This window comes from Lepidochelys olivacea (genome assembly GCF_965140295.1).
Source record: "Lepidochelys olivacea isolate rLepOli2 genome assembly, chromosome: 5".
Taxonomy (NCBI): Eukaryota; Metazoa; Chordata; order Testudines; family Cheloniidae; genus Lepidochelys; species Lepidochelys olivacea.
Window position 1 is genome coordinate 1,955,364 of NC_140415.1, and position 22,592 is coordinate 1,977,955.

General features: G+C 47.6%; 1 protein-coding gene across 3 annotated transcripts in view; it reads right to left on the reverse strand.

Annotated features, from left to right (window-relative positions):
• The window catches only part of LOC311520963 (phospholipid-transporting ATPase ID-like), a 155,216-nt gene extending 134,506 nt beyond the window's left edge, over positions 1 to 20,710 (reverse strand). The window contains exon 1 of one of the 3 annotated variants that reach the window (XM_084628991.1): positions 20,418 to 20,710. The gene's annotated coding sequence lies outside the window, so the exon portion shown is untranslated. Of the gene's footprint in view, positions 1 to 7,824; positions 8,079 to 8,500; positions 8,520 to 20,417 lie in introns of those variants that run through there. The other 2 variants (XM_084628992.1, XM_084628990.1) reach the window with 2 other exon arrangements.
• Between the last annotated feature and the right edge of the window lie 1,882 nt (positions 20,711 to 22,592).

The window sequence follows — 22,592 nt, forward strand, 5'->3', positions numbered from 1 at the left end:
TGTCAGGAACTGAGCCTTACCTGGCTAACAGGGCCAGCCTGGGAAGGTTGAGGTACTCCCCATGTTGTTATTAAAACAAGTTTTCTGGACAACAGCAATGAGGCAAGGCCAAAAGCTCTCATGCTTTAGTGGGAAATGATTCCTCAAAATACAGCCACTGAGAACAAAACCGCAGACCATCTCTGGAATACGGAGTCCCAGCGCAAAGCCACAGACAACTAGTGTCTTTGCTGCAAGGGTCAGCATATTCGGTCAGCTCTTATTAAAAATGAAAGAGAAACCCTAAACATGTGGAATAGGTGGGGGCTGAAAATGAAGAGTTGCTTGAGAACTAAAAATAATGGACATTAATAATGGATAATGTCCATTACTTTTAGTTCTCAAGCAACTCTTCATTTTCAGCCCCCACCTATTCCACATGTTTAGGGTTTCTCTTTCATTTTTAATAAGAGCTGTTGTAGAGAACAGGAATGAGCCAATACCCTTTGTAGCCTACTATTGCAGTATCTCTGGGTCTGAGTTCTGCAGCTCATATCCCAGCACAGCACTAATTTCTGCCGAGCCTGATATGGAGAAGCCTTGGCATTCAGTTAGTTCTGATTAAGTACCATTTTCTTTCTATGCTCTGCCACTCTGAGGTTGACTCAATTCCTGATCAGATGCCTAGCATGAAGTGAAGGCCTTGAGGTACAGACACCCGTCCTTGCAGTCCAGTATCCTGATGCCAGAACTGCTCATGAAGGACACGCTAACAGTGGTGACCTCAGATAAGCTTCTAAAGGTATAAAGCTTGCCCCGAATTCTCCACATCCAGCCCTGGCTCATGTTTTCCATACAGCTCTGTGTGGTGCAGAGAAATCTAACCAGTACAGTATTTAATACAAGAAATAATGTTATATTCATAACACAAACTGTTAAAGAAGAAAATACAAACATCTGGCTGAAACAACCTCCAGAAATGAATTCCATGCGAAAGACCCTGACCCTTCTCCCACTTAAGCAACAAGGGCCGCAGTGTGTGTGTATGTGTAACTTTAACAGGGAGAATCCAGTTCTCATTTGAGATTAATTCTACGACCAGTCAGTCATCCGCAGTGAAGACACCTGAGGGGACAGGAACATCAGATTGTATATATTTTCTCCCTGTTCTAAGAACTAAATAAAGGGTATATATTGGCCCAAATGCCTCCCTGGTGTAGCTTCACTGCGGTTGTGCAGGGAATTAATTTGGTCTCCTCTCCCCTCCTGGAATTAGAGATAAACACAAACAAAAACCCCAGATCCCTGGAGAAGCTTTGATCTGGATCCAAACCTTCTTGTGCAGATCCTCTCTGCCCAAAATGCTAATGCAAAGTTGCTCCTGAGTAGCTGTAACTCATTAAGCCTGGGATGTAAAAAAAAAAAACCCCACAGCAGCTAACACTTCATCCATCCTCCCAACTCCCATACAGCATTGGCATCACACACAGAATTGGGATGCTCTGTTGCCCACCATACCAAGCTCAGTCACTGATTTACCAGAGTCTGCATCCCGAGGGGTGGTGGTGGTGGTTTTTGTTTAATAGCGGATTAACTCTTCTCCTGTTACTGCAAAGAGGCTTTAGCATTGTGTTCTGCACACAGTCTAACTAGGATTCATTCAGCTCCCCCCAAAAAGAGGAGTCCACAGTCAAAGACTTGACACTGCCTCTGCGAGTCTCGCTGTGGATATTGTTTCAGCAACCATGAGAGCAGCTGCCTTGGTGGGAGAGGGAGTGTCTGTAAACCAGGTCCAAGCCTTTGAAAGTCTTAAAGATAAGAGCCAGGATCTAGCCCAGGGGTTCTCACGAGAAAATTTTTGGTGGTCTCAGAGTGCGGCCACCAACTCTTACTGGTGGTCGCTCTGACAATTTTTCCTAAAATACTTAATTAACTTTAGGAAAAACCAATAAATATGCACATAGCCACGTCCAAATCATTGTAATTTATCTATATAGAGGTTTGGGTTTTTTTGTAGACTCAATAATAAAAATAATGTACAGTTGTCTCAATTCTTTACTGGATCTAAACAGAACAAAACAAAAGAAGGTGCTTTGTCTTTGTTGTTGTTTCTTTTGCTTTTTTGGTTGCTTTATTTTTAGACTTGCTAGCTAGTAGGTCTGCTGCGGTGAAAACTGATATTTATATGTTTGTTAATATCACTTGTCACAGCAGACTTGTTAGCTAGCTGGGAGGCAGTGAAAAGTGATATTAACAAACACACAAATATCGCTTTTCACAGCAGACTTACTCAGCCCCGGCAAGCTGGGGGAAAAATTAAGCTCTGGATGGAGAGGTGGGTAGGGAGGCAGTGGGAGCCAGGAGTATTGGCATGGGAGGGAGGGTGGCGAACCTGGGGCCAAAACCCAAAGCCCTGCGGTCAGAGCCCAAAACCCCATAGCCAGAGCCTGCCACCCATCGCCCCAGGGCTGAAGCCAGAAGCCCACCACCCTGGGAAGGTGGCTGCCTGCTCTTCTGGCGTTTGTGGCTCCAGAGGGGGAGAGGGCCCAACCCCCTGCTGGCAACCCCAGGGGAAGGGCCACTGCTTTGCTCTCCCCGCCTATCGATCCCCCCCATCGATCCCCCCCCCCATCACTGCCCAGTAGGCTGTGGATGCAAGAAAACCTTGCATTTGAGAAACGGTGATCTAGACTGTTTCAGGAGTAAATGTACTCTCGGTGTTCTTTGCTGCTTAAGAGGCAAGCTGCTGTGTGCTGCATTAGCCAGAGTTGCCTTTTATCTTCAGCCCTGGTTACAGTGAGATACAACAGTCTAATCTAAAGGCATGGCTCACCAGGGCTAGTTCCTTGTTCAGGAATCATAGAATCATAGAATATCAGGGTTGGAAGGGACCCCAGAAGGTCATCTAGTCCAACCCCCTGCTCAAAGCAGGACCAATTCCCAGTTAAATCATCCCAGCCAGGGCTTTGTCAAGCCTGACCTTAAAAACCTCTAACGAAGGAGATTCTACCACCTCCCTAGGTAACGCATTCCAGTGTTTCGCCACCCTCCTAGTGAAAAAGTTTTTCCTAATATCCAATCTAAACCTCCCCCACTGCAACTTGAGACCATTACTCCTCATTCTGTCATCTGCTACCATTGAGAACAGTCTAGAGCCATCCTCTTTGGAACCCCCTTTCAGGTAGTTGAAAACAGCTATCAAATCCCCCCTCATTCTTCTCTTCTGCAGGCTAAACAATCCCAGCTCCCTCAGACTCTCCTCATAACTCATGTGTTCCAGACCCCTAATCATTTTTTTTGCTCTTCGCTGGACTCTCTCCAATTTATCCACATCCTTCTTGTGGTGTGGGGCCCAAAACTGGACACAGTACTCCAGATGAGGCCTCACCAATGTCGAATAGAGGGGAACGATCACGTCCCTCGATCTGCTCGCTATGCCCCTATTTATACATCCCAAAATGCCATTGGCCTTCTTGGCAACAAGGGCACACTGCTGACTCATATCCAGCTTCTCGTCCACTGTCACCCCTAGGTCCTTTTCCGCAGAACTGCTGCCTAGCCATTCAGCCCCTAGTCTGTAGCTGTGCATTGGATTCTTCCATCCTAAGTGCAGGACCCTGCACTTATCCTTATTGAACCTCATCAGATTTCTTTTGGCCCAATCCTCCAATTTGTCTAGGTCCCTCTGTATCCTATCCCTGCCCTCCAGCGTATCTACTACTCCTCCCAGTTTAGTATCATCCGCAAATTTGCTGAGAGTGCAATCTACACCATCCTCCAGATCAGGAAGGGCAGAGTCTCCTGCAAACTGGATGTGAAGAAGGCACTTCTGCTCTCTGCATATCAAAAGTGGCAATGAGTCCAATTAGCTCTGGAGACTTTGCACTACTCTCATGATCAGAGGGCAAATGTCCAGGATGGAGGGTGTGGTCAGTGTCTTGGCCAGCGCCTCACAATGTAAACATCCATGTGATATTTGAAACACAGAGCACATGCCATTTGTGCACATGACAACTCTCCACAGCAGTTTAGTCAGTGAATGGGACATGTAATCGGATGGTTTTATTTGCCTCTGATGAAGAAACTATAAACCTTCACAAACTTCAGAACAAAAATATCCTTCCATTAAAATACTAAATAGCTAACCAATAAATATTTAGGTTTCAGAGTAACAGCCGTGTTAGTCTGTATTCGCAAAAAGAAAAGGAGTACTTGTGGCACCTTAGAGACTAACCAATTTATTAGAGCATAAGCTTTCGTGAGCTCACTTCATCAGATGCGTATCGTGGAAACTGCAGCAGACTTTATATATACACAGAGAATATGAAACAATACCTCCTCCCACCCCACTGTCCTGCTGGTAATAGCTTATCTAAAGTGATTATCAGGTGGGCCATTTCCAGCACAAATCCAGGTTTTCTCACCCTCCACCCGCCCACACAAATTCACTCTCCTGCTGGTGATAGCCCATCCAAAGTGACAACTCTTTACACAATGTGCATGACAATCAAGTTGGGCTATTTCCTGCACAAATCCAGGTTCTCTCACATCCCCCCCACCCCCATACACACACAAACTCACTCTCCTGCTGGTAATAGCTCATCCAAACTGACCACTCTTCAAGTTTAAATCCAAGTTAAACCAGAACATCTGGGGGAGGAGGGGGGTAGGAAAAAACAAGAGGAAACAGGCTACCTTGCATAATGACTTAGCCACTCCCAGTCTCTATTTAAGCCTAAATTAATAGTATCCAATTTGCAAATAAATTCCAATTCAGCAGTTTCTCGCTGGAGTCTGGATTTGAAGTTTTTTTGTTTTAAGATAGCGACCTTCATGTCTGTGATTGCGTGACCAGAGAGATTGAAGTGTTCTCCGACTGGTTTATGAATGTTATAATTCTTGACATCTGATTTGTGTCCATTTATTCTTTTACGTAGAGACTGTCCAGTTTGACCAATGTACATGGCAGAGGGGCATTGCTGGCACATGATGGCATATATCACATTGGTGGATGTGCAGGTGAACGAGCCTCTGATAGTGTGGCTGATGTTATTAGACCCTGTGATGGTGTCCCCTGAATAAATATTTAGAGGACCCAGAGCAAGTTTAGGCAGCTGGTGGGATATGCCAGCCAACTGATCTGAGTGAAGTAATGCTATGCACCATGAGAAGAGGCCCTGAGCTTGGACCTTCCATCACTATCAGCAGGGGTCGGAAGGATTGTTGAGATTTTGCAAGAAATTTTTGGAGTGAAATAGGATAGGCAAGTTTCCCAACTCATTTTTTTTATTCTTTCCAAATTAGTTTACCCACCTGTTAAGTGGACACAATACTCTCCTATGGTTGCTGCAACTAAAAAGACAACAGGTGACACACACACGGTGGTCTCCAAGACACTGCACTTTTTTCTGTGTTGAGGAGAGAAGAAGCCTGTGCTGTCTAGACACCACTCTCGGGTAATGGTGGGCAGTGGTGACTTTGTAATGGTGCCACTTTAGTAAATGCTTGTAAAGCCTTCCCTTTGCAGTACTAAAGAGTTCAGCCAAATTGTTCAAATACTGGTGCCCAGAGGTAAAGGCGGATTCAGTTCTCTCTCTCTCTGGCACTGAAATTGGAAAATTTTGGTCTTCAAACAAAATTAAAAACTAGTCACAATCTAGTCCCCATCATTGTAGTGTTGAGCACCTCACAGCCTTTAATGTGCATATCCTCACAGAATGTCCTGGAGGTAGGGCAGGGTTGTTCTCACCATTTCGCAGATGGGGACCTAAGGCACCAAGAGACGAAGTGACTTGCCTACGGTCACGCAGGACGTTTGTGGCAAAACAGAGAATTAAACCCAGGCCTTCTGAGCCTCAGGCTAGCGACCCAACCACTGGACCTCCCTTGCTGCCTTGGGGTGAGGCTGGGTTTGACTGGTTTCAGCCTGGAACAAGTTCTAGGAAACCTAGGTGATGAATTCTGCAAATAGGACTCATGCTGGAAGTAGTGACCCAGCCTGTACTCTAGTAGCACCAACTGGCAAGTTGAAATATTTCCTAGAAGCCCAAGTTTTCCTTTGAATCAAATATAGGGCAGCCAGACAGCGCTGCTGAGGCTCTGAGATGAGCCAGCCCTTCAGTGATTACATTTTGAAGAGCTCTTCAAAGCTGATGGTTTTCACTGGTCCCTTCTGGCCTTGGAGTTTTTGTGATCATCTTTCTAGTCTGACCTCCTGCATAGCACAGGCCATAGGACTAGTCTGACTTCCTGTGTAACACAAGCCCATATGACTGCCCTCAATTAATTTCTGTTGGAACTAGAGCAGACCTTTTAGAAAAACATTCTATCTAGATTTTAAAATGGTTAGTGATGGAGAATTCACCACAATCCTTGAGAGATGGTTCTTCTGGTTAATGACCCCCACTGTTAAAAATTTGCACCTTATTTCCACTCTGAATTTGTCTAGCTTCAGCTTCTAGTCATTGGATTATGTTAGACCTTCCTCTGCTAGACTGAAGTGCCCTTTATCAAATTTCTGTTCCCTGTGTAAGTACTTATTGACTTATCAAGTCACCCGTTAACCTTCTCTTTGTTAAGCTACATAGACTGAGCTCCTTGAGTCTACCACTGTAAGGCAGGTTTTCTAATCCTTTATTCAGTCTCGTGGCTCTTCTCTGAACCCTCTCAAATTTATCAACCTCCTTCTTGAATGGTGGACACTGGACCTAGACACAGTCTTCCAGCAGCGGTTGCACCAGTGCCAAATACAAGGTAACGTAACATCTCTACTCCCAGACAACATTCCTCTGTTTACACATCCAAGGATGGCATTAGCCCTTTTGGCCACAGTGTTGCCCTGGGAGCTCATGTTCAGCCGATTGTCCACCAAGACCCCCAAATCTTTTTAGAGTCCCTGTTTCCCAGGACAGAGTCCCCCATCCCATAAGTATGGGCTGCTTTCTTTGTTGCTAATGTGTAACTTTACCTTTGGCAGTATTAAAATGCATATTGTTTGCTTGCGCTCAGCTTACCTAGTGATCCAGATCGCTCTGTATCAGTGACCTGTCCTCATTACTCACCATTCCCCCAATCTTTGTCTCATTTGCAATCTTTACCAGTAATAATTGTAAGTTTTATTCCAAGTTTTTGATAAAATGTTAAATAGCACAAGGCCAAGAACCGATACCTGAGGGAGACCACTAGAAACGCACCCATTCAATGATGATTCCCCATTTATAATTATATTTTGAGACCTGTCAGTTAGCCATTTTTAATCCATTGAATGTGTACCATGTTCATTTTGCATCGTTCTATTTTTTTTTTTAAATCAAAATGTCATGCTGTACCAAGGAAACTCATAAAACTGTGTCCATATGAAAAGACCTAGAGCCCTACAATGTGCCAAGATAATTACTGGGAAAGAGATACAGCCAGTTATCTGTCATGGGTTGAAGTAATGACCCAATATCAGCTATCTGTTTTCATATAAAATACTGCCTAAACTGACACATATGGAAAGCAGTACTGATCTGCACTGGACACATTTGAACAAGCTAGTGATGGTTTTCATGTTACTTTTTAACAGCTGTGGGGAGAGATTTTTGCAGAAAGAAAAGCAAACTGCACTTTCCTCACTGTGAAACAATTCAAACAATAGCCGAGTTTCCCCGAATAGTCTGTGTTTAAAATCATGCAGAGTTCAGCTCGCTCCACCCAGCAATTCTACAATTTAGTCATAAACTCCCCCCAAAACCAACACATTTTGGTCAGATTTTACAAAGCTTCCATGTCTAAAAATGCAAACTTTCTACAACTGAAGCTGACAGAAAAACAAACAAGACAAAAGAGAGCATTAAATCTTACCCTTGAAGACTTTTAAAAGTCACAGCAACAGTTACTGCCCTCCATAGCACTCGAATAAACTCCTCTCTTCTCATTTATATGCTGCTTTATCCCCTCCCTAGATCAACTTAAACTCCTCTGGTTATTGCACACTCAGGATGTGCATCTAGGAAAGCAAAGTTGTTCTAAACTGGGAAACAAGCCACTATAGGGTTGTCTCAGACGTTAAAATCCACTGCAGACCCGGTTTCCTCTGTGATGAACTGGTGACTAAATTTACTCTTAATTCCTTACTACTGACTTCACTGACTGGCCTTGGCTACTTGCCAAATTCTTCTGTCTTTTCCCCCCTCCTGTTTCCTGTAGATAGGGAAAGTGGATTTGCTCCTTTAAACAAATAAAAAATAAAAATAAAAATGCCAGTCACACCAAGCTGTGAAACGCTCGCGCAGGAAGGCAAAGCACCCAGCACAGGAGTGTCCAGCCTGGATTCCAGGGGACACTGCTACTCATTCCATAGTAGTGTGGAGGGTTTTAGAAAGGGAAACGAAAAGGCAGAGAAAAAGAAAACACTTTGAAAAGGGGGAAGCAAAAGGAGGAACTTGTGAGTGGATCCATTTCTGAGCACCAGAGAGCCCTTCTCTGCTTTTATTCCAAATTCAGTTAGCTCTCTTTAGGCACAGAGGAGCTGCCATACCAGAATTAGACCGGGGTCCTTCTCATCCAGTCTCCTGTCTCCAACAGTTGCCGGCAGCAGATGCTACAGAGGAAGGTGCAAGAAACCACACAGACTACGTCATAACCGAACTACAGGGTTTCCTCCTAGCTCCAAGGCTGCTAGTGGCTGGCTTCTGTCACAAAGCATGGGGGCTTATATTCTTTATAAAATCTTATTCCAATTCCTCCTCTGGTCTCCATGATACCCACATTGCCTTCTACATATGGAGTGCAGCTGTCAAGCTCATCTTCCTGGCCAGTCACTCCAACCACCTCCACGACCCTCTGACTGTCCCCCTGGGTCCCCCTCCTCCAAGGGATCAAGTTCAAGTTTCTTGTCTTCACTTCCAGAACCCTTCACAATGCAGCCCCTATCTGCCTGTCTCCCATCACTTCACCACTGTCTCCCATCTCCACCACTGATGCAAGCCTTGACCTCCATGTATCCTTGTCTCCCACAGGCACCTTCGTGCTTCCTGCCATGCTGCCCCTTAAACATGAAAGGCATTCGCTGAATGCATCTGGGAAGCCACTGCCCTCTCCTCAAGTCCAATTCTACCGAATGCCTGCAAGAAACGAGCCAGCTCAGAATGGCCGGGTATGGGGAGCATTGTGGAGAAGCTCATTTATTTAAAATTAAAAGCCTATATATGTTGTTACTTCTCCTCCTCCCGCATCCCATTTGTCTGTCTGTCCCCTTACACTGGGCTTTCTTTGGGGAAGGAGCTATGATGACTTCTCTGTGTGTGGACAGGATCTCACTTGCTGTGGGTGGGGCTGGACTACTAATCAAGAAGGAAATGCATCCGTGAATTAACTGATTAGTAATAGCAATACGAAAGCAAAGGATTCTTCGGCCAAGTCCACAAGAGTGGTCGGGGTTGCTCCTGGAAGAGCCTAGCAATGAAATTGGTGTTTGTTTATTAGGTCCAAATCTTCCAGTCAAAGGAAGAGCAACCCTGCGTGCAGCAGAACTGGGGCCATTCCACCGGCGACAGGGTGCAGAAAGGACATGCAGAGTACCTCTCCACCCCGGCAAGCAGCCTCTGAAGCACATGGCCTATCACTGCTGATCCCAAGGTTAGTCTCCTAGGATACATCTATTTTCAGAAGGGCCATGAGGGGCGGGGCAGGAGGGGCAGCTTCCATTCAATCTTTTCCCCACATACTACAATGCAGAGAATTAATATGAACAGCTAATCTAGGAAACAGCAGGCAGGACGGCTCTCCTTGGGAGTCAGATCATTCTCACACAGGATTTCCTGCTGACAACTGTTTCGTTTTTGCCAGGAATGCTCTCCCCTTCCCAGTACAGGGCATTTCTCCTGCTTCTGCCAGCTCAGCTGCAACATTCGCTCTCTCAAGGGTCTCATTCTCCTTAAATTAATAAGGGCTACTTCAGCCATTCCCAAGTCCACCAGATTTTGGTTCCTCTCCATATTTAATGGACCTCCTGCTCTCCCTTTGCCTTACAGGTTCCCTCTCTCCTTGGGCACAGATTTTTTTTTTTTAATATTCCCATATTAGCTGATGACGTTTCATTATATGAGTCTCCCACTCTCTCTTTGCTGCTGCTTTACACCCCCTTGTCAGGTTTGTTACTTCCATCCCTGTTGCAAGTCTGTCCCCAAACTGATTTCACCTTTGTGGCTTGGACCATGCTTCTTCTAGAATCATAGAATATCAGGGTTGGAAGGGACCTCAGGAGGTCATCTAGTCCAACCCCTTGCTCAAAGCAGGACCAATCCCCCACTAAATCATCCCAGCCAGGGCTTTGTCAAGCTTGGCCTTAAAAACCTCTAAGGATGGAGATTCTACCACCTCCCTAGGGAACCCATTCCAGTGCTTCACAACCCTCCTTGCTCCTCATTCTGTCATCTGCTACCACTTGGAACAGTCTAGATCCATCCTCTTTGGAACCCCCTTTCAGGTAGTTGAAAGCAGCTATCAAATCCCCCCTCATTCTTCTCTTCTGCAGACTAAACAATCCCAGTTCCCTCAGCCACTCCTCATAAGTCTCATGTTCCAGTCCCCTAATCATTTTTGTTGCCCTCTGCTGGACTCTTTCCAATTTTTCCACATCCTTCTTGTAGTGTGGGGCCCAAAACTGGACACAGTACTCCAGAAGAGGCCTCACCAATGCCGAATAGAGGGGAATGATCTCGTCCCTCAATTTGCTGGCAATGCTCTGACTTATACCACCCAAAATGCTGTTAGCCTTCTTTACAACAAGGGCACACTGTTGACTCATATCCAGCTTCTCGTCCACTGTAACCCCTAGTCCTTTTCTGCAGAACTGCCGTTTAGCCACTTGGTCCCTAGTCCTCATAGATCACATGGGCTGGCTTGCTCCCCAGCTTTTCAGTCACACTGGAATCCACATTACTTGCTTTGGATTCCATTTTTTAATTTTTATTTCTTCAATTTCTTCTTTATTTCTTCAAAAGTGGATGGGAATCTGGGAGGCAGGGACCATGAGTTGGTTGAGTTCAGGATCCTGACACAGGGAAGAAAGGTAAGCAGCAGGATACGGACCCTGGACTTCAGGAAAGCAGACTTCGACTCCCTCAGGGAACGGATGGGTAGGATCCCCTGGGGGACTAACATGAAGGGGAAAGGAGTCCAGGAGAGCTGGCTGTATTTCAAGGAATCCCTGTTGAGCTTACAGGGACAAACCATCCCGATGTGGCGAAAGAATAGTAAATATGGCAGGCGACCAGCTTGGCTTAACGGTGAAATCCTAGCGGATCTTAAACATAAAAAAGAAGCTTACAAGAAGTGGAAGGTTGGACATATGACAAGGGAAGAGTATAAAAATATTGCTCGGGCATGTAGGAATGAAATCAGGAGGGCCAAATCGCACCTGGAGCTGCAGCTAGCGAGAGATGTCAAGAGTAACAAGAAGGGTTTTTTCAGGTATGTTGGCAACAAGAAGAAAGTCAAGGAAAGTGACTGGAGGGCAGGGATAGGATACAGAGGGACCTAGACAAATTGGAGGATTGGGCCAAAAGAAATCTGATGAGGTTCAATAAGGATAAGTGCAGGGTCCTGCACCTAGGATGGAAGGACCCAATGCACAGCTACAGACTAGGGACCGAATGGCTAGGCAGCAGTTCTGCGGAAAAGGACCTAGGGGTGACAGTGGACGAGAAGCTGGATATGAGTCAGCAGTGTGCCCTTGTTGCCAAGAAGGCCAATGGCATTTTGGGATGTATAAGTAGGGGCATAGTGAGCAGATCGAGGGACGTGATCGTCCCCCTCTATCGACATTGGTGAGGCCTCATCTGGAGTACTGTGTTCAGTTTTGGGCCCCACACTACAAGAAGGATGTGGATAAATTGGAGAGAGTCCAGCGAAGGGCAACAAAAATGATTAGGGGTCTAGAACACATGACTTATGAGGAGAGGCTGAGGGAACTGGGATTGTTTAGTCTGCAGAAGAGAAGAATGAGGGGGGATTTGATAGCTGCTTTCAACTACCTGAGAAGTGGTTCCAGACAGGATGGTTCTAGACTATTCTCAGTGGTAGAAGAGGACAGGAAAGGAGTAATGGTCTCAAGTTGCAGTGGGGGAGGTTTTGGTTGGATATTAGGAAAAACTTTTTCACTAGGAGGGTGGTGAAACACTGGAATGCGTTACCTAGGGAGGTGGTAGAATCTCCTTCCTTAGAAGTTTTTAAGGTCAGGCTTGACAAAGCCCTGGCTGGGATGATTTAATTGGGGATTGGTCCTGCTTTGAGCAGGGGGTTGGACTAGATGACCTCCTGAGGTCCCTTCCAACCCTGATATTCTATGATTCTATGATTCCTTTAGCACTCTCGGATGCAACGCATCCGGCCCCATGGATTTGGTCCCAATCTGTAACTCACATCCCTCCTGCACCTTCCCCTCCCCCGAACTTGGCTATTTCAATCCATAATAAATTGTGCAACATCATCTCGTTGGCACGAGTATGTGTAATATACACTGTAGTCTTGGGCAAGAGAGGAACATTAGTGATGGGAATTGAAGATCTAGAGTTGGGCTGTGCACACCCTAGCTCAGCAGTTTGGGGGTCTAGCATCCTTCCAGAGCCTGGATCTAGGCCCATGGCTTGTAACACTAGCTGTATTTATTGCAATGAGTGCAGCAGTGTCTGCATCCTCATCACATCACAGAGCGGTGCTCACCATCTCTTCATTGGCAGAAGTTGCTCAGCTGAACAGCAGAGCCCTGGCCCCATCTCAGTGCTCAGACCGTCCCTACCCCACCTCTCTTAGTCACCTCCTCCTGCCACTCTTCTTTGTGCTTCTTCCATGCCAACCCTCTGTACTGGGCACAGCCTTCCTGAACCTAACTACCCAGGGACTCCCTTCTGTAAGCTCCCTGCCTTCCACGGAGCCCTTCGCTCAGCGAGACTTCACCCTGTAACCACCATTAATCATCCAATGGCATTGCCAGGAAATCCACAACACAATCATGCTTCCAACAGGAAAGTGGTGACCTCCTTCCATTTCCCTTTGTCCTATCTGCCTAGGTAGCTACATGGCCCTGTCGCCATCATAACCGATACCCCCCCAGGTTTTAAAATAGAAACATCTCTCTCTCTTTTGCCAGCCCGTAGAAAAGAGAGTAGGGTCAGTTTCTGGCCCTTCCCTTTGCTGATAGTCATGTCTCTGCGGGAGTGGGTGTTCAAAACGTGCTCTGGCGGAGCAGAGTTTTGCATTTAGTTCTGAGCCCAGGGAGGCCCCGGGTCATTCTGCCGCAGCGAGTGAGCTGAGGGCCAGTTCCCAGGGAAGTTGTGTCTCCCACACTCACCAGCACCCTCACGGCTACGATGGGGAGACCTGATCAAAAGAGGAGGTGCTCTCTCAGGTAGACAGGGCCTGTACTGGGGTGCTGGGTGCCCTCACTGGTCCCTGAAGCCAATGGAAGTTGAGAGAGGTCAAGATCAAGGCTGTGTGTGTTTATTTGACTGTGAACTGCGAGAAACCCACAGGAAATAATCACCACCTGCAGCAGCAGCAAACCCAAATGTGTCTGCATTTAGTGCACATTTCCCCGATCATCCTCCGTGAGCCTCTGGGGGATACTCAGGAGGGCTTGTGGAAGGCTAATCATGCCAGTGTGAACAGAAAATCACTAGCTGAGGGTAGGAAAACAGCCAGGCTTGTCAGAGCGCAGAGAGATTAAAGCACTCTTAAAGTTTCTTGTTGATATGTGCAAGACAATGGCTGTATCTAACACACATGCTGTATGCAGGGATCCTTTAAGCCTTCGGTCACAGGCACCCTCCTCAGGTGGACTTATCAAAGACAGGCCAAGGTCTTTGAGAAATCAGAAGCTCCCTCACTGTGGCCTAGCCCTGGCACACATCTAAGGGAAACTCAACCCAACCAGAGAGCCAGCACAAGACCTAGGCTGTCTGTACAACCCACCTTGGGCTGGCCCTGTGTCCAGGGAGAATGGTACCTTTGTGACACTGAAGTATCTGGGAGTTTTGGGTGGCAGAGACTCAATGCATGACTAAAGCAGTAAGGATGCAGTTCTTCCTGAGATCTGTGCACTGTGAAAACCCTGCTGCAACCCTACACAGAGGGCTACACTAAGGCACCATGGAGAGTTCTCTGCAAGCCCTCAAGATGTGGAGATGGAATCAGCACCAGACCACAATAGACCGTGTGATGGGGTGTGCTCTCCACACTGGCCATGCAAGAACTGAATTAGGCCAGGGGGCCCCAATCAGCTAATTAGGCTGCAAACAGGGGAGCTGTAGGCAGCTAATCAGATAGATGCTCACCTGCGAGAGACAGGAGGGGTTTCTACAAAAGCCAGGAGGCTGGCAACAGAGGAGGCAGCTGGGAAAGGCTGCAGTCACTCCCTAGGAAGAGGGAGGAGTGTTTGAAGGCTGCAGAGATGAGTTCCCTAAAGTTAGTCCCTGGGCAGAGGGAGGGAAGAGAGTGGCAAGCCCTGAGGAGTGGGGAAGGCCAGGAGGTACAGAAGCAGCTCAGGGAAAGGCAGCAAGGTGCAGGGAACAGACCTTGGCTGCTGTGTTGAGGGTCCCTGAGCCGGGACCCGGAGTAGAAGGTGGGCCCAGGTTCCCCTGTGGGAGCAGCATTGTGAGGCAGAAGACTGCCCGATACTGTTGGAAAGTGGGAACCTTGATACACTCCCCCAGAAAAGGAAATCACAGCAGTGACCTGCCCGGAGGGCTGAGTCCCGAAGAGGACGCTGCAGCTCCTGAGAGCGAGAGGGGGGCTGCAGGGGGGAAACTGACGGGGTCTAACCGCTGGAAGAGGCTCTGGCCTGACCAAGCGAACCCCTGCTTCATGGCAGAGGATCATTGCCAGAAGGGTCAGTGAGAAATGCCCATCACATACAGCTTGGCACAACTGGCCAGGTGCATTATGGGAGAGTTAACATGACTTTGCTCTGAAACATCAGGTACTGGCTGATCCAGAGTCAGGACACTGGAGCTAATACCGAAGAGTTTGAAATGGCATGGAAAAGACTATGCATCAAATTCACACTGGTATAAGTATGCACTAGTCCATTACCTTCCATGGAGCTTCCCTTGGTGACCCTTCACTACATGTATAGCAACAGGTTTCATTTTGAAAAGGAGGACTTGTGGCACCTTAGAGACTAACCAATTTATTTGAGCATGAGCTTTCTGTAGCTCACGAAAGCTCATGCTCAAATAAATTGGTTCGTCTCTAAGGTGCCACAAGTCCTCCTTTTCTTTTTGCGAATACCGACTAACACGGCTGCTACTCTGAAAAAAGGTTTCATTTTAATTGCATCGAATAACCTGTCCAGTAAATATCAGCTACAAGTAACTGTAGCTCAGCCAGTGCTGTGTACAGGCAGGTTCAGGGCCTGAGACAGTTCTCAAAGTAGCATGCCACCTTTGCATTCATGCAGCTAGAGTTTGTTTGCTGTTAGACCATGCTCTGTCCTCTAGACCCAAGGTGTTTGAGGGAAAAGCCACATCTTCCTAGCTCCCAAAGCCAGGGTCAAAGGGACCTATTATTCTCATCTCCATGCACAGGTACAGTGCAGTATTTACATACTGAACTCTCATTAGCATTAACGGGAGTTTTGCACATAAATCCATGTGCATCAAGATGAAAAAATAGAAAAATCTGCCCTCTGCACAGGGCCTTCTGGATGGGATGGGAAATTTAAGCAGGACATGTTCTTCTCACGGAAACGCAGCAAAGACAATTAGGAAAACAGAGCCCGGAGGGAAAAAACACAGCAACGGTTTCACAGGCTAATTCAATGACAGATCAAGAGACCCTTGTAGAGCATCACATACGGCCTAGCAGAGACGCCTTTGGAATCCCCACGGCTTTGAATTTCATGCTCACCACAGCCATGCTGATGCAATCATCCCAGAGAGACATGACCATGTAAACAGGCCGCACTAGTACATCGCTGTATTAATCTGTCTGAAAGGACACTGCAGGGCTGGGTCAATGCATACCTTTATTGTGGTGTAAAGGCTCCAGAGTAATGTTTGAAGCTGGTTTTAGAAATATATCTTCAGCTCAAAATTGCTTGGAAAGTCTAGAATAGCTTGTGGGGGGTTCAGTGGATGGAAGGGGAGTGAAACCAAGTGGTTAACGTTGGTAGGGTCCCACATGAAGTCATCTAATCCATTCCCTGGCTGCTGCTGCTTGTTGCAGGAGTGAAACATCTCTAGAACATTTCCAGCAAGTAATCATCAATCAGCAGTTGAAAGATTTAGTGACTGACTTCACTGCCTCCCTGGAAGCTGGCTTAATTGACCAGCTCATTCTACCACTGCAACAGGTTTTCCTATAGTTTTGATGGTTTTTGTCTAATTTCAGTTCACATTTCTAGTCTTGTCTTTGCTAAAGAACAATTATGAGGGGAGGAGGCAGGGAAGAACCCTCTACAAATATTTGAAGGGTAAGTATAGCACCAAGGAAGAAAGGAAATTACTTTGGGTGATGTGAGGGCATGTAATCAGGCACAACTGGATAAAACTGTGAAAAGGAAAATTTGGGATGAATATCAGGAAAAACATTTTGGATATAAGCCCTGTAACCTGAGAGACAGTCTCATCTCTTGGGTCATTTAATGGTAGACAGGAGAAAGCCCTGGAAGCTGTCAAGTTCAATGGAACTACTCATGTATGTACAGTTAAGCATGTGCTTAAGTGTTTGTGTAACCCACACACCTCCTGGTGTGGTGTTCTGGCCCGTCTCGTGGCACCAAGACCACTCAGAGAGAGAGAGAGAGAGATTGATGAGTCTGCTTTACAGCCTTAGCTAACAGGCACACGGCTTTTAGCTCATGCGGTAGAGGCTCACGCATTTAGCTCCAGAGGTCCCAGGTTCAATCCCGCCTGCCAACGACCAGGGTCTGTCGGTGTTACATTTGCATCAACAAGGTCTTAGAGTACGGAGCACTGACAGCAACAAGGACAAGGGGGCTCTGAGGTGTGTGGGGCAGTGGGATGCTGTTGTAATATGATGACGGAGGAGGAGAAAGGAGGAAGGGAATACAGAGGGAACAACCCTTCCTAGCGTAGGTTGTTTCAATATCCAAATTCTGTGATGGGGGCAGCCAGCACTGTGTGAAAGGGAATCACCTCCCTGGTCCCCTTTACACACCCCAGCCTGTGCTGGAATCTACTGCAGAGCATCACAGGGAATACTCACTTTTCCCTCCAGTAACCCTACTCCCGCCCTTTTGTGAACTAGTAAAGCGGAGGCCGCAGTTTTGATAATAAGAAAACAAATTAACTCCTGCTCGTCCCCAGCCTTCGAAAAACAAGGAGCGGGGGGGAAGAAGTGGCAGCAAAGTTCTTGAAGACAATGATAATAACTTTAATAAGAAGCAGTAGCTGTTACCAAGAGGAAGTGAAGGGAAAGCTGAAAGGTTCCTTGCTAAGTCCAGGTGGCTCTGGGCTGTTGTTAATTGCAATTCCAAAAGGCAGAATAAACTCAGGATGGCACAACGGATGGAGCCAGGAGGACACAATGTGAGGAAATATAACACGGTAAATGACCTAGAGAGGCAAATGGAGCAGCCGATGGGCCGTTGAAGTGAGTGTGATGGTAGCTCAGAAGGGATCTCACGCGAGTGCTTTGTCTCTTTTTGGACTTCCCAGCTGCAGTGTGGAACCAGCTATTGTAGGATATTACTTTGCCGCCCATCACCCTCACATCAGAGTACCTTCCACAGACAATCAGGAAGCCCCTAGTGGACTTCTCTGCATCTTGGCCTTTTTTAGGGTAAAATGTCTCACTTGGGGCCTCATTCTGGGTTTTTTTGGGTAGATTGAATTGTTTCAGGTTTTTGGGGTCGCTGGGGATGTTAATGCTGAGTGTCTCATAATGCTTGCAGCTATGGACTATGCAGTAATGGATAGCCTGTAATCTCGCTGCTCTCTCCAGTCTGTATTATCTTCATATATCTAGTGGGCCTGATGATGATTGCACACTGGTTTTACACCAGTGTCACTCCCCTGACTCACACCTATGCACGTGTCTGATCCTGCTCTCATTGGAGTCAAGGGCCAAATGTCACTAATGTCGAAAAGGGACCCTGGCGGTTCCATCATCATAGAATCATAGAATATCAGGGTTGCAAGGGACCCCAGAAGGTCATCTAGTCCAACCCCCTGCTCGAAGCAGGACCAATTTCCAGTTAAATCATCCCAGCCAGGGCTTTGTCAAGCCTGACCTTAAAAACCTCTAAGGAAGGAGATTCTACCACCTCCCTAGGTAACGCATTCCAGTGTTTCACCACCCTCATAGTGAAAAAGTTTTTCCTAATATCCAATCTAAACCTCCCCCACTGCAACTTGAGACCATTACTCCTCGTTCTGTCATCTGCTACCATTGAGAACAGTCGAGAGCCATCCTCTTTGGAACCCCCTTTCAGGTAGTTGAAAGCAGCTATCAAATCCCCCCTCATTCTTCTCTTCTGCAGGCTAAACAATCCCAGTTCCCTCAGCCTCTCCTCATAACTCATGTGTTCCAGTCCCCTAATCATTTTTGTTGCCCTTCGCTGGACTCTCTCCAATTTATCCACATCCTTCTTGTAGTGTGGGGCCCAAAACTGGACACAGTACTCCAGATGAGGCCTCACCAATGTCGAATAGAGGGGAACGATCACGTCCCTCAATCTGCTCGCTATGCCCCTACTTATACATCCCAAAATGCCATTGGCCTTCTTGGCAACAAGGGCACACTGCTGACTCATATCCAGCTTCTCGTCCACTGTCACCCCTAGGTCCTTTTCCGCAGAACTGCTGCCTAGCCATTCGGCCCCTAGTCTGTAGCGGTGCATCACCACTGACCGGGCCATTAAAAGTCCCAGTCGGAGCCACAACAGGGCTAAGTCAGGCTCCCTGCCTGCCCTGGCTCCACGCGGCTCCTGGAAGTGGCCGGCATGTCCCTGTGGCCCCTAGCTCCCATTGGCCGCAGTTCCTGGCCAATAAGAGCTGTGGAGCCGGCCCTCAGGATGGGGGCAGCGCGCGGAGCCTCCCTGGCCACCACTGCACCTAGGGGCCTGGCCCCACCCCCCTGCTCCTCTCTGCCCCCTAGCCAGACCCCAGGCACCTCCGGCTCAGGGCAGTCTCCGCTTCCCACCACCTGTGGGGCCCCGCCTGTCTCCCCGGCGCTGAGCTGTCTGGGACTGGGGCAGAAGCCTGGCCAGTCTCAGCCAGTTTGGGGGGGGGGGCAGTGTGAGGGCTTGGCTGGGCCCCTCCAGTAAAGTGGGTCCCAAGGGAGCCTGCCTGGATGATTGTGCCATTTCTGAGGGGCCGGAACAATTCCCAGCTCTGGGACCAGCCCTGGCTGGTGTGCCAGCTCAGCCCAGCAGACACAGTCGCCTCCCAGCAGGGCCAGTGAGTGCGGCCGGGAGGCAGGGAGTCGGTCTCCGGGAGACCTGGGGGGCGGGTGCTGGGCTGGGAGCGGGCGGGGAAGATGTGTGTGTTGGGGCACGAGGGAGTGGGGGTTCTGTGGAGGATGCTGGGCAGTTGTGGTGGGGCTGTGGGCAGGAGGGCACTGGGCAGGGGTGGTGTTGTGCAGGGCACTGTGTATTTGCAGGGGGTCTGGGGGGGGCTCTGGCCATAGGGTGTCGGGGGGATGTTGGGCAGGGGGGCTGTGTGGTGTGGCCTGGGCCAGCCCCCGATGGGAAGGGGCGCGCTGGCCGCACAGGGCCGGGCGGGCCACTGTGCACCTGACAACTGTCGGTTTGTAAACAGTGCCCTCGCACTGAGCTGGGTGGAACAGGGCCACCCCTGCAATACCATGCCCCTGGCCGGCCCCTCGCTCTGGGGACTGACCTTCCCGCCCCAGGCTCCATTGCCTCCGTGGGGGCCCACAAATATGTTTGGCGCCAGGCCCACAGAAGGTTAATCCGGCCCTGCTTTTATACAGGCACCCTACGGTGACTCAAAGACTCTAGCTGACGGAGAATCCATCGCATCGCTAGTGAAGTGGTTTCAGTAGCTTAGTCTCTGTTAAAAGAGAGATGAAGCCGCTAGTGCTGAGTGGGACACGAGACCTCTCAGACTTCAGCACACAGAGAAATCAAACGTTAATCTCCGCAGGGAAAAAATAAATGGAGAGAGGCTTAGTGGGAGCCTTTCCATTGACTTCAGTAGGCTTTGAATCAGGTCTCACCTGAATGGCCTGAATTCATTAAGTTGGTCTGAACACCACTGCAACAGCAGGGTTCCATTGCCTGCAGGGAACTTATCGCCGATACACGTCAGAGACAGCCGCTAGAATGCCAGTCATTATCTCCCATGTACAGACGCAGAAGAAACCAGCATTCTGAAGAGGAAATTACCTGAATAGAAAGCTTTGAAATCAGGGCTTCTCACACAAGGATTTACATTTTTCTTCTCTATCATATAAAATAAGTGACTTACCTGGCTGTTCTCTGTGTCTCCTTTTCTATCTGGAGTTGTTTGCCAAGAAAAGCACTATGTCTACTGCTCTTTTAAAAACTCCTAGATAAACATACAGGTCAGAATGCCAAACTTCTCTCTAACTCATCAACAGTGGTATAAAGCCCAAGAGGGAAAAGTGCTCTTTCCAGGAGCTGCAGGCGAGACTGCTGAGACGTGCGGTATCGGACACTTAGGATCAGAAGTTACAGTGAGTCCCCGTGGCACTTGGCATAGTTAATAAAGGCTATGAGAGACAACACACACAGCATGGCTCCTGGGTCTGTGGGTGGAACATGGCACTGTGTAGCACTGAGTAAATAAAAAGCAATTGATCATTGGACTCTTGTATGACATCAGATATTAATACCATAGGCACCAGAAACAGGACTCTGTATTTCATGTAAGAGAAACACCACCTGAAAAACCTCACACAGGTTGCAGCAAGGGGGAAGAGATCCTGTGCCCAACCTTCTGCATTCAGCAGACTCTGGTTTGGTTCCTGGGCCACAGCTTCAATGGAGAACTTCAAAAGTGAAAACAGATCTTCCCCATCAGGCCACAGAAGAAAATATGTGCTAGTGAGAAAGAGCCACTGAGATTTAGGTAAGCCCACTGGGGCAGGAACCATTCTTTATTTTAGGTCTGGACAGCACTCAGCACAATGGGGCCTGGACCTGAGTGAGGCCTCTGGGCACTACTGTAATGCAAATAAAAATTAACTCACAGGTCAGAGCTGGCACTTCAGTCTTTGGCACTAGATTGATTTAATGACAGGTTTCAGAGTAACAGCCGTGTTAGTCTGTATTTGCAAAAAGAAAAGGAGTACTTGTGGTACCTTAGAGACTAACCAATTTATCTGAGCATAAGCTTTCGTGAGCTACAGCTCACTTCATCGGATGCATTTAAAGCTCTCTCCACAAGGAGAAGTTTGGAAAGGGGAGAGTTTGCTGGGGGGAGAGTTCAGTTAAACATGCCCAGCTACTAGAGTGATGGGTGGCAGCATGAAACCATAAGACAGAAAACATTCAGTGGCTGACGGCCACAGCCCAGCGTCTCTCCTGAAACCGCCAGCACTTTAGAAATGCAGCCTCCACCTGGTCATTTGATTTCTGGAGTTTTGATTTGTTCTGAGGGATGTTCCCACCACCTTCTTTTTGAGTATGACTGACAGGGATCAGCCACCGATAGGCTTTAAAAATGCTGCCTGAAAGTTAGTGAGTTGAAAGGTAAGAATGAAAGGGAGAGGGTCATGTTAAAAATCACAGATAAATAAAATTCCTTCTCTATGTTCCTAACAACATGTGAAATTGCTAAAACAGAGAGAGGGCTTTAAAAAACTAACAAACAATCCAGTGACAATGTCTGGATTCCATTCCTAGCTCTGCTGCAGATGGACACACCCTGGGCAAGTCACTTCACCTCTTGTGCTTTGGTTTCCTCACCTGTAAAATGGGATAATGATCTGTCATAAATATAAAGGGAAGGGTAAACCCCTTTGAAATCCCTCCTGGCCAGGGGAAAGCTCCTCTCACCTGTAAAGGGTTAAGAAGCTAAAGGTAACCTCGCTGGCACCTGACCAAAATGACCAATGAGGAGACAAGATACTTTCAAAAGCTGGGAGGAGGGAGAGAAACAAAGGGTCTGTGTCTGTCTGTAGTCGTCTTGGCCGGGGATAGACCAGGAATGGAGTCTTAGAACTTTTAGTAAGTAATCTAGCTAGGTATGTGTTAGATTATGATTTCTTTAAATGGCTGAGAAAAGAATTGTGCTGAATAGAATAACTACTTCTGTCTGTGTATCTTTTTTGTAACTTAAGGTTTTGCCTAGAGGGGTTCTCTATGTTTTTGAATCATAGAATCATAGAATATCAGGGTTGGAAGGGACCCCAGAAGGTCATCTAGTCCAACCCCCTGCTCAAAGCAGGACCAATTCCCAGTTAAATCATCCCAGCCAGGGCTTTGTCAAGCCTGACCTTAAAAACCTCTAAGGAAGGAGATTCTACCACCTCCCTAGGTAACGCATTCCAGTGTTTCACCACCCTCTTAGTGAAAAAGTTTTTCCTAATATCCAATCTAAACCTCCCCCACTGCAACTTGAGACCATTACTCCTCGTTCTGTCATCTGCTACCATTGAGAACAGTCGAGAGCCATCCT